Genomic DNA, 11,669 nt, shown 5'->3' with positions numbered 1-11,669 from the left:
GCATATTGGGCAGTCAAAGAGCTCAACTATGATTTCAAACTTGCTGGTGAAAAGAGGTTATTTGATATTAGCTCATTAGATGAATTGAGAACCCAAGCTTATGAAAATCCAAAGTTATTCAAAGAAAAAGTTAAAAGATGGCATGACAAAAGAATCCAAAAGCATGAGTTTAAAGTCGGAGAATATGTTCTTTCGTACAACTCTCATTTTAGATTTTTTGCAAGAAAGCTCCTCTCAAATGGGAAGGCCCATATGTCATCGAGGAGGTTTACTGGTCTGGAGCCATCAAAATAAATAATTCCCAAGGTACTAACCCGAAGGTTGTTAATGGGAAATGAATAAAGCATTATATCTCAGGTATGCCTATCAATGTTGAAAGTAATGTTATCCAAACTTTGACACCGGAAGAACACATAAAAGAGTCTTTCCAGAACACTCCAGAATCGTGAAAATAAGGAGGTACGTGGTACGGTAAGTAAACGGAGTCTAAAAAATCCGCAAAAATATTTTTTATCAGTTTTGGAATATTTTAGAATTTTAGAAATAAAGAAACTCCCAGGAAGCGTTCCCTGGTGGGCACAAGATACCAGGGCACGCCAGGCTTGCCTAGCATGCCCAGGTGGGTTGTGCCCACCTGGGACACCTCCCGTAGTTCGTTTTTCTCCCGTATGCTTGTCCTCCAAGATAAAAAAATCTATATATACTTCCCGAACCTGTTGACCATCGTATCGCGAAGAAAATCCTGTGTTCTCTTTTACCTTGTTGTTTTCTGTCAGATCCCATCTACCATGGCCTCTTCAAGCTCCTCCAAGGACAAGTTCTTCAAGAACGTCATCAACCCATATCTGCGGGAGGTGGTGCAACACCCTCAGGTCATCCGGATGCATGAGGGGTTGCTTCATCTCCGCGATGTGCCATGTCCCAAGGGGACGGGAACTGTGGAGGATAGGCTTGAAGCTTTGGAGCAAGACATCTTTCGACGCAAGGGGATGGTGGAGTGTGGACTCAACGCCAATCACCTTATTATCACGGACCTCTCCCGTGATCTCAAGGTGGACGGCAAGCCCATGAAGGACATCGTCTTCACCCTCAATGAGCAAATTAACTTCCTCCAAAGCCAGATCTATGATCTTCAAAACCAAGTCTTTGAATATGAGGCGAGGTTTAAAGGTATGAGTTTGGCTACTAGTTGCAGGACCTGTGAGACTCACTCTTCTTCTTATGATGGTGGACCAGGACAAGACTTCTTCTTCATCACCACCATCTTCTTCACCACCAAAAGAGAACTGAGTATCGGGTATGGGCACTCCCCTTGGCTTCCGCCAAGCTTGGGGGAGGTGCCCTGGTATCGTATCATCCCACTATCTTTTTGCTTTTACTTATTTTAGTTTGATCTTTTTGCTTTAGATGAATAAAATTTAGTTCGATCCTTTGTTCTTTGAGAGTTGCTTAGTGATCTATCCTTGTAATCATGTGCAAGGTATATAATAAAGTTAGTTTGAGTTTTTGCTTTCTTTACTTTCATATTGCAAATAAAGAAAAGAAATAAGAAAGAAAAAGGGAAAGGAAATAAATAAAAAGAAAGAAATAAATCAATAAGATCATATACTAAATCCGATGGTAGGTGATAGCACCATACAAGGAAAAGTATAAGTAGAAAATTTTATTAGAGATTGACAAACATAGCATTAGTCAATGATGCAACTCATGAAAGAATTAATAAGGGAAGAGAAGATTCACATATAAATATACTATCCTAGAAATCTTTTGTGATTGTGAGCCCTCATCAAAATATTATATGCCAAAATTGTTGATGTTGGACAAGGAAGACAACTTAATGGTTTATGTTTGTTTATATTCACACAACAGTCATATTGTCATAGATCCTTTAACATATGATGCTTGCCCCTATCTTTGCTAGCCAAAAATTCCACACTAAGTAGAGATACTACTTGTGCATCCATAAACCCTTAAACCCAAATCTTATTTTCAAGTGTTCACCATACCTACCTAGGGATTGAGCAAGATCCCGCAAGTAAGTTGTCATCGGTGCAAAAAGGCAATAAAAATTGCTTCTAAAAGTGTGAGATCATTTAGTGTAAGAGAAAATTGAGCGTTGTACGAACTTGGATGACAAAGAATAAAAGCGACAGACTGCATAATAAAGGTTGCCATCTTAAGGGGCAATACAATGTGATGTTATCTTGCACTAAGGGATTGAGCATACAAACAAATAAGCGCATGGCAACCTCTGCTTCCCTCTGCGAAGGGCCTATCTTTTACTTTTATGTATTTACTTTTATGGAAAGAGTCAAAGTTTTCCTTCTTCCTATTTTTTCCTCTGGCAAGCATCATGTGGTGAGGAAAGATCTAGGCACATACGTCTAGGTGAATATGAAGGAAATATGCCCTAGATGCAATAATAAAGTTGTTATTTATATTTCCTTATATCATGATAAATGTTTATTATTCATGCTAGAATTGTATTAACCAGAAATTTAGTACATGTGTGAATACATAGACAAAACAGAGTGTCCCTAGTATGCCTCTACTTTACTAGCTCATTAATCAAAGATGGTTATGTTTCCTGACCATAGACATGTGTTGTCATTTGATGAACGGGATCACATCATTAGAGAATGATGTGATGGACAAGACCCATCCGTTAGCTTAGCATTATGATCGTTGAGTTTTATTGCTATTGCTTTCTTCATGACTTATACATGTTCCTTTGACTATGAGATTATGCAACTCTCGAATACCGGAGGAACACCTTGCTTGCTATCAAACATCACAACGTAACTGGGTGGTTATAAAGATGCTCTACAGGTGTCTCCAAAGGTGTTTGTTGGGTTGGCATAGATCGAGATTAGGATTTGTCACTCCGTGTATCGGAGAGGTATCTCTAGGCCCTCTCGGTAATGCACATCACTATAAGCCTTGCAAGCAATGTGACTAATGAGTTAGTTGCGGGATGATGCATTACGGAATGAGTAAAGAGACTTGCCCGTAACGAGACTGAACTAGGTATGATGATACCGACGATCGAATCTCGGGCTAGTAACATACCGATGACAAAGGGAACAACGTATGTTGTTATGCGGTTTGACCGATAAAGATCTTCGTAGAATATGTAGGAGCCAATATGAGCATCCAGGTTCCGCTATTGGTTATTGACCGGAGATGTGTCTCGGTCATGTCTACATAGTTCTCGAACTCGTAGGGTCCGCACGCTTAACGTTCGATGACGATTTGTATTATGAGTTATGTGATTTGATGTACCGAAGGTTGTTCGGAGTCCCGGATGAGATCACGGACATGACGAGGAGTCTCGAAATAGTCTAGACGTAAAGATCGATATATTGGAAGGCTATATTCGCACATAGGAAAGGTTCCAAGTGATTCGGGTATTTTTCAGAGTACCGGAGAGTTACGGGAATTCGCCGGGGGAAGTAGTGGGCCTTAATGGGCCATACGGGAAAGGAGAGAAGGGCCTCAAGGGGTGGTCGCGCCCCCCCCCATGGCAAGTCCGAATTGGACTAGGGAGGGGACGGCGCCCCCTCTCTTTCCTTCTCCCTCTCCTACTCCTTCCCTCTCTCCCCTCTTGGAAAAGGAAGGGGACTCCAACTAGGATTGGGAATCCTAGTTGGACTCCCCCTATAGGCGCGCCCGTCCTAGGCTGGCCTCCTCTTCCTCCGTCCTTTATATACGTGGCCAGGGGGCACCCCAATAGCACAACAAACAATCTCTTAGCCGTGTGCGGTGCCCCCCTCCACAGTTACACACCTCGGTCATATCATCATAGTGCTTGGGCGAACCCCTGCGCCGGTAACTTCATCATCACCGTCACCACGCCGTCGTGGTGACATAAATCTACCTTGGCCTCAATTGGATCAAGAGTTCGAGGGACGTCACCGAGCTGAACGTGTGCTGAATGTGGAGGTGCCGTACGTTCGGTGCTTGGATCGGTTAGATCGCAAAGACGTTCAACTACATCAACCGCGTTAGTAAATGCTTCCGCTTTCGGTCTACGAGGGTACGTGGACAACACTCTCCCCTCTCGTTGCTATGCATCTCCTAGATGGATCTTGCATGTGCGTAGGCTTTTTTTTTGAAATTACCGCGTTCCCCAACAGTGGCATCCGAGCCAGGTCTATGCGTAGATGTTATATGCACGAGTAGAACACAAAGAGTTGTGGGCGATAATAGTCATACTGCTTACCAGCATGTCATACTTTGATTCGGCGGTATTGTTGGATGAAGCGGCTCAGACCGACATTACGCGTACGCTTACGCGAGACTGGTTCTACCGACGTGCTTCGCACACAGATGGCTAGTGTGTGTCTGTTTCTCCAACTTTAGTTGAATCGAGTGTGACTACGCCCGGTCCTTGTTGAAGGTTAAAACAGCACACTTGACGAAAAATCGTTGTGGTTTTTGATGCGTAGGTAAGAACGGTTCTTGCTAATCCCGTAGCAGCCACGTAAAACTTGCAACAACAAAGTAGAGGATGTCTAACTTGTTTTTGCAGGGCTTGCTGTGATGTGATATGGTCAAGACGTGATGATATATAAATTGTTGTATGAGATGATCATGTTTTATTAAAGTTATCGGCAACTGGCAGGAGCCTTATGGTTGTCTCTTTATTGCATAAGATGCAAGCGCCATATAATTGCTTTACTTTATTGCCATGCGATAGCAATAGTTGCAAAAGCAATAGTTGGCGAGACAACCATGTAACGACACGTTGATAGAGATCAAGATGATGGAGATCATGGTGTCATGCCGGTGATGATGGAGATCATGACGGTACTTTGGAGATGGATATCAAAGGCACAAGATGATGATGGCCATATCATGTCACATATTTTGATTGCATGTGATGTTTATCTTTTATACATCTTATTTTGCTTAGTTCGGCGGTATCTTTATAAGATGATCCCTTACTAAAATTTTAAGGTATAAGTGTTCTCCCTGAGTATGCACCATTGCGACAGTTCTTCGTGCTGAGACACCACGTGATGATCTGGTGTGATAAGCTCTACGTTCACATACAACGGGTGCAAGCCAGTTTTGCACACGCAGAATACTCGGGTTAAACTTGATGAGCCTAGCATATGCAGATATGGCCTCGGAACACTGAGACCGAAAGGTCGAGCGTGAATCATATAGTAGATGTGATCAACATAGTGATGTTCACCATTGAAAAAACTACTCCATCTCACGTGATGATCAGACATGGTTTAGTTCATATGGATCACGTGATCACTTAGATGATTAGAGGGATGTCTATCTAAGTGGGAGTTCTTAAGTAATATGATTAATTAAACTTTAATTTATCATGAACTTAGTCCTGATAGTATTTGCATAACTATGTTGTAGATCAATAGCTTGCGATGCAGCTCCCTGTTTATTTTTGATATGTTCCTAGAGAAAAAACTATGTTGAAAGATGATAGTAGCAATGATGCGGATTAGGTCCGTGATATGAGGATTATCCTCACTGCGGCACAGAAGAATTATGTCCTTGATGCACCGCTAGGTGACGGACCTATTGCAAGAGCAAATGCACACACTATGAACGTTTGGCAAGCTCGGTATGATAACTACTTGATAGTTTAGTGCACCATGCTTTACGGCTTAGAGCCGAGACTTCAAAAACGTTTTGAACGCCATGGAGCATATGAGATGTTCCAAGAGCTGAAATTGGTATTTCAGACTCATGCCTGAGTCGAGAGGTATGAGACCTCTGACAAGTACTTTGCCTACAAGATGGAGGAGAATAGCTCAACCAGTGAGCATGTGCTCAGATTGTCTGAGTACTACAATTGCTTGAATCAAGTGGGAGTTAATCTTCCAAATAAAATAGTGATTGACAGAGTTCTCTAGTCACTATCACCAAGTTATTGGAACTTCGTGATGAACTATAATATGCAAGGGATGACGAAAACGATTCCCGAGCTCTTCGTGATGCTAAAATCAGCGAAGGTAGAAATCAAGAAAAGTATCAAGTGTTGATGGTTAACAAGACCACTAGTTTCAAGAAAAGGGCAAAGGGATAGAAAGGGAACTTCAAGAAGAATGACAAACAAGTTGTCACTCCTGTGAAGAAGCCCAAAGCTAGACCCAAGCCTGAAACTGAGTGCTTCTACTACAAAGGAAATGGTCACTGGAAGTGGAACTGCCCTAGATACTTGGTGGATAAGAAGGATGGCAAAGTGAACAAAGGTATATTTGATATACATGTTATTGATGTGTACTTTACTAGTGTTTATAGCAACCCCTAGGTATTTGATACTGGTTCAGTTGCTAAGAGTAGTAACTCGAAACGGGAGTTGCAAAATAAACAGAGATTAGTTAAGGGCGAGGTGATGATGTGTGTTGGAAATGATTCCAAGGTTGATAAGATCACCATCGCGCACTCCCTTTACCTTCGGGATTAGTGTTGAACCTAAAATAAATGTTATTTGGTGTTTGCATGAATATGATTATATCATGTTTATTGCAATACAGTTATTCATCTAAGTCAAAGAATAATTGTTGTTCTATTTAAATGAATAAAACCTTCTATGGTCATACACTCAATATAAATGGTTTATTGAATCTCGATCGTAGTGATACACATATTCATAATATTGAAGCCAAAAGATTCAAAATTAATAATGATAGTGCAACTTATTTGTGGCACTGCCGTTTAGGTCATATTGGTGTAAAGCTCATGAAGAAACTCCATGCTGATGGGCTTTTGGAATCACTTGATGCTTGCGAACCATGCCTCATGGGCAAGATGACTAAGACTCCGTTCTCCGGAACAATGGAGCGAGCAACTGACTTATTGGAAATAATACATACTAATGTATGCGGTCCGATGAGTGTTGAGGCTCGCGGTGGGTATCGTTATTTTTTGACCTTCACAGATGATTTATCTACTGGATGAAACATAAGTCAGAAACATTTGAAAAGTTCAAAGAATTTCAGAGTGAAGTGGAAAATCATCATAACAAGAAAAAGTTTCTACGATCTGATCACGGAGACGAATATTTGAGTTACAAGTTTGGTCTTCATTTGAAACAATGTGGAATAGTTTTGCAACTCACGCCACCTGGAACACCACAGCGTAATGGTGTGTCCAAACGTCATAACCGTACTTTATTAGATATGGTGCGATCTATGATGTCTCTTACCGATTTACCATTATCATTTTGGGATTATGCATTAGAGATAGCTGCATTCACGTTAAAAAGGGGCACCATCTAAATCCGTTGAGACGACACCGTATGAACTGTGGTTTAGCAAGAAACCTAAGCTGTCGTTTCTTAAAGTTTGGGGTTGCGATGCTTATGTGAAAAAGTTTCATCCTGATAAGCTCAAACCCAAATCGGAGAAGTGCGTCTTCATAGGATACCCAAAAGTAACTGTTGGGTACACCTTCTATAACAGATCCGAAGGCAAGATATTCATTGCTAAGAAGTATCCTTTTTAGAGAAGGAGTCTCTCTCGAAAGAAGTGAGTGGGAGGAAAGTAGAACTTGATAAGGTAATTGTACCTTCTCCCGAATTGGAAAGTAGTTCATCACAGAAAACAGTTCCAGTGATGCCTACACCGATTAGTGAGGAAGTTAATGATGATGATCATGAAACTTCAGATCAAGTCACTACCGAACCTCGTAGGTCAACCAGAATACGTTCTGCACCAAAGTGGTACGGTGATCCTGTTCTGGAAATCATGTTACTAGACCATGACAAACCTACGAACTATGAGGAAGCGATGATGAGCCAAGATTCTGCAAAATGACTTGAGGCCATGAAATCTGAGATGGGATCCATGTATGAGAACAAAGTATGGACTTTGGTTGACTTGCCTGATGATCGGCAAGCAATAGAAAATAATCAGATCTTCAAGAGGAAGATGGACGCTGATAGTAGTGTTACTATCTACAAAGCTAGACTTGTCGAAAAAGTTTTTTTGACAAGTTCAAGGTGTTGACTACGATGATATTTTCTCACTCATAGCGATGCTTAAGTCTGTGCGAATCATGTTAGCAATTGCCACATTATGAAATCTGGCAAATGGATGTCAAAACTACATTCCTTAATGGATTTCTTAAAGAAGAGTTGTATATGATGCAACCAAAAAAGGTTTTGTCAATCCTAAAGGTGCTAACAAAATGTGCAAGCTCCAGCGATCCATCTATGGACTGGTGCAAGCATCTCGGAGTTGGAATATACGCTTTGATGAGTTGATCAAAGCATATAGTTTTATACAGACCTGCAGTGAAGCCTGTATTTACAAGAAAGTGAGTGGGAGCGCTACTGCTTTTCTGATAAGTATATGTGTATGACATATTGTTGATCGGAAATGATGTAGAATTTTTCTGGAAAGCATAAAGGAGTGTTTGAAAGGAGTTTTTCAAAGAAAGACCTCGGTGAAGCTGCTTACGTATTGAGCATCAAGATCTATAGAGATAGATCAAGACGCTTGATAAGTTTTTTCAATGAATACATACATTGACAAGTTTTTGAAGTAGTTCAAAATGGAACAGTCAAACAAGGAGTTCTTGCCTGTGTTGCAAGGTGTGAAGTTGAGTAAGACTCAAAGCCCGACCACTCAGAAGATAGAGAGAGAATGAAAGTCATTCCCTATGCCTCAGCCATAGGTTCTACAAAGTATGCCATGCTATGTACCAGACCTATTGTATACCCTGCCCTGAGTTTGGCAAGGGAGTACAATAGTGATCTAGGAGTAGATCACTGGACATTGCTCAAAAAAATTATCCTTAGACGACTAAGGAAATATTTCTCGGCTATGGAGGTGATAAAGAGTTCGTCGTAAAGAGTTACGTCGATGCAAGCTTTGACACCGATCTGGATGACTCTGAGTCTCGATCTGGATACATATTGAAACTGCGAGCATTTAGCTAGAGTAGCTCCGTGCAGAGCATTGTAGACATAGAGATTTGCAAAATACATACGGATCTAAATGTGACAGACCCATTGACTAAGCTTCTCTCACAAGCAAAACATGATCACACGTTAGTACTCTTTGGGTGTTAATCACATAGCGATGTGAACTAGATTATTGACTCTAGTAAAACCCTTTGGGTATTAGTCACATGGCGATGTGAACTAATCACATGGTGATGTGAACTATTGGTGTTAAATCACATGGCGATGTGAACTAGATTATTGACTCTAGTGCAAGTGGGGGGCTGAAGGAAATATGCCCTAGAGGCAATAATAAAGTTGTTAATTATATTTCCTTATATCATGATAAATGTTTATTATTCATGCTAGAATTGTATTAACCGAAAACTTAGTACATGTGTGAATATATAGCAAAACAAAGTGTCCCTAGTATGCCTCTACTTGACTAGCTCGTTAATCAAAGATGGTTATGTTTCCTGACCATAGACATGTGTTGTCATTTGATAAACAGGATCACATCATTAGAGAATGATGTGATGGACAAGACCCATCCGTTAGCTTAGCATTATGATCGTTGAGTTTTATTGCTATTGCTTTCTTCATGACTTATACATGTTCCTTTGACTATGAGATTATGCAACTCCCCGAATACCGGAGGAACACCTTGTGTGCTATCAAACGTCACAACATAACTGGGTGATTATAAAGATGCTCTACAGGTGTCTCCGAAGGTGTTTGTTGGGTTAGCATAGATTGAACAAGGTATGATGATACCAACGATCGAATCTCGGGCAAGTAACATACCGGTGACAAAGGGAACAACGTATGTTGTTATGTGGTTTGACCAATAAAGATCTTCGTAGAATATGTAGGAGCCAATATAAGCAACCAGGTTCCACTATTGGTTATTGACCAGAGATGTGTCTCGGTCATGTCTACATAGGTCTCGAACCCGTAGGGTCCGCACGCTTACCATTCGATGATGATTTGTATTATGAGTTATGTGATTTGATGTACCGAAGGTTGTTCAGAGTCCTGGATGAGATGACGTACATGACGAGGAGTCTCGAAATGGTCGAGACATAAAGATCGATATATTGGAAGGCTATATTCGGACATCGGAAAGGTTCCGAATGATTCGGGTATTTTTTGGAGTACCGGAGAGTTACGGGAATTCGCCGGGGGAAGTAGTGGGCCTTAATGGGCCATACGGGAAAGGAGAGAAGGGCCTCCAGGGGTGGCCGCGCGCCCCCATGGCATGTTTGAATTGGACTAGGGAGTGGGCGGCGCCCCCCTCTATTTCCTTCTCCCTCTCCTACTCCTTCCCTCTCTCCCCTCTTGGAAAAGGAAGGGGACTCCCTAGTTGGACTCCCCCTATAGGTGCGCCCCTCCTAGGCCGGCCTCATCTTCCTCCCTCCTTTATATACGTGTCCAGGGGGCACCCCAATAGCACAACAGACACTCTCTTAGCCGTGTGCGGTGCCCCTCTCCACAGTTACACACCTCGGTCATATCGTCGTAGTGCTTAGGAGAAGCCCTGCGCCGGTAACTTCATCATCACCGTTACCACGCCGTCGTGCTGACGGAACTCTCCCTCGACCTCAACTGGATCAAGAGTTCGAGGGACGTCACCGAGCTGAACGTGTGCTGAACGCGGAGGTGCCGTACGTTCGGTGCTTGGATGATTGGATCACGAAGACGTTCGACTACATCAACCGCGTTACTAAACGCTTCCGCTTTCGGTCTACGAGGGTACGTGGACAACACTCTCCCCTCTCGTTGCTATGCATCACCGAGATGGATCTTGCGCGTGCATAGGAATTTTTTTGAAATTACTGCGTTCCCAACAGAATATAGATAGCATGAGTTTTTATTGTTGATATCACCCTTGAGGTGAGTATGTTGGGAGGCGAAACTATAAGCCCCTATCTTTCTATGTGTCTGGTTGAAATGTTTTGCTCATGGGTACGAGGTGAGCGTTAGCAATCATAGAAGACTATATGATGGTTGAGTATGTGGACTTTCCTAAAGGCTCCGACACGTGACTCTTCCTGAAAAGATGATAAATTGTAGTTGCAAAGTTCACTGAGAACATAGTTTGTTGGTTTCTAATAGAGTTTTTGCTTTATAGTTCGATTGTGTGATGAACTATTACTTATTCATGAGAAGTATATGATAAAAGTTCTATGATAAAAGTCATATGTTTAATTTTGTTGTTGTTATAATAATCAACATGATGCTTCTATGTCCGTATTTTGTTTTTATCGACACCTCTCTCTCGAAGCATGTGGACATGTTTTTCGATTTCGATTTTCGCTTGAGGACAAGCGAGGTCTAAGCTTGGGGGAGTTGATACGTCCATTTTGCATCATGTTTTCTTACTGTTATTTATGAAGTTTTTATCCATAATAATGCTTTTTGGAGTAATTCTAATGCCTTTTGTCTCATAATTTGCAAGGTACACACCAAGAGGGAGAATTCCGGCAGCTGGAAATCTGGACCTGGAAAAGCTACGTCAGGCCACCTATTCTGCAGAACTCCAAACAAGCTAAAACTTCACGGAGATTTTTTATGGAACGTTTAAGAATTATTGGAGCAAATAACTACCAGAGGGGGGCCACCAAGTGGGCACAACCCACCTGGGCGCGCTAGGGCCCCAGGCGTGCCCTGGTGGGTTGTGGCCTCCTCGGCCTACCTCCGGTGTCCATCTTCTGGTATATAGGTCATTTTGACCTAGAAAAAAATA

Source organism: Triticum aestivum, chromosome 2D, assembly GCF_018294505.1.
Source record: "Triticum aestivum cultivar Chinese Spring chromosome 2D, IWGSC CS RefSeq v2.1, whole genome shotgun sequence".
In the NCBI taxonomy this organism is placed as follows: Eukaryota; Viridiplantae; Streptophyta; class Magnoliopsida; order Poales; family Poaceae; genus Triticum; species Triticum aestivum.
This window is presented reverse-complemented; position numbering follows the sequence as displayed.